Raw genomic sequence first — 1,767 nt, 5'->3', positions numbered from 1 at the left:
AAGTTATTGGGGTAAAATGATATAATTTTTTTAATCCAATTATATAAACTTTTTTTTTGTTAAATGGTATTCAAGTTTGAATTATTTAGACTATTTGACACATTTACATTCAAATGTCAACTAAACATTTTAAAAAAAATAATATTATTTGTAACGTTCAAAAAATTTTCTTATCCTTAAAATAAAACGTAATAATTTTTTTTTAAAATAAACAAGATATTATTGAAACTAAACTTTCTATTTTACGTTTTAGCTTCACTGTTTCCTAATACATGCTCAGTTCTGACATCTCCTAAACTCACACCACTAAGGTGATCATTGCAAAAGAGAAAACAAACACACAAACAGACAAAATAGCAAGGGTAAGCTAATATTGTAAAAGAATCAAATCGTGCAATTATAATTAAGCATAGAACACATTTCACTTTAAAATCAAACAAGAACCTAAGGATATATATTTATTCTAGACTTGGCAAATCAGGACACGGGTATTGATGTCAAGCTATAGTGGATCATGCACTTGTGGTGGTGGAACAACTGCCGCTAAACTACCACACAATATTAGTCCATCAATCACCTATGGATAAAGAATATCAGACCATAGACTAGGACTTCTTACTACTCTTTACCGCATAATCCCCTCCTCTACCTGAGATAGAACGATTATTGGAGCGTCAGGATAACCCCTAAGATTGAGCTTCCTACATCAACATCTACACTACAAGTCACCACCATGGAACCTCTCCACGAGAGTCATGAAATTACGTCCATTTACCATGCACATGATAAAAACCATATCCTCATAACCATCATATTCATCAATCATACACATAAACATGTTTACAAATCATAAATATTAATTTATTCAATCAATTAAGTATAACAAATTTATGAACTAACTTACCCAAATAAAGAATCCAAAGCAAGGAAAACATGTAAGAACTTAGAAACAAAACGCACTAACAAATTTTAATTTTTTTTAATAATCAATTATCACACCCGATAATCAATTATTTTAGAGAAAATAAATATAAAAACGACCTTCTAACTGAAATAACGATTATCACACTTGATAATTGATTATTCCAGAGAGTTTTGAAGAAAAGATAACATTCTGACTGAGATAATCGATTATCAAGTAAGATAATGGATTATCCCTATTAGTTTTGACATTTAACATAATTTTTGTAGTTTGGTTGCAGTTGTGACTCATCCAACAAATCAAATAGGTTTCTTAAACACTAAAATTGATGCTAAAACGTATTTATAGTTAAAATGAAGTACCACTTTGCTCAATAGACTAGAAACTAGGTGCACTAAATCAACTCAACCACTCAAAAGTGCCTAAACTCAATTCCACACTTTCTAACACAGAACCTGACAATCTAAGGATCTAAACAAGTCATAATTGACCCAACAACAAACCCCAAACCCGCTACTTTAACACAAACCCTCTACTTTAGAATTTCACTAGTTAAAATCCCCAAAAAATGAATAAAAAACCATACAAATTCAACCTATCAACTACCAATCAGTTATACTTCAGATTTCACTTAACTCAAAGCTTAAACAAGTTTCAAATGACTATAAAATAGACTCAAAAACACAGTTTTCCCCATTTGACCATTACCTCAACTTCTCACCTATCAAAACCTCATTTTCAAACTAAAAACCGACTTATAACTCAACCTACTCTCTACTTCCCAATACTAGATCAATTTTATACCATTTATACTTCATAACAACAACATTCACAAGCTCATTTGA

This window comes from Vigna umbellata, chromosome 10 (genome assembly GCF_029865625.1).
Source record: "Vigna umbellata cultivar VRB3 chromosome 10, Vumbellata_1.0, whole genome shotgun sequence".
Taxonomy (NCBI): Eukaryota; Viridiplantae; Streptophyta; class Magnoliopsida; order Fabales; family Fabaceae; genus Vigna; species Vigna umbellata.
This window is presented reverse-complemented; position numbering follows the sequence as displayed.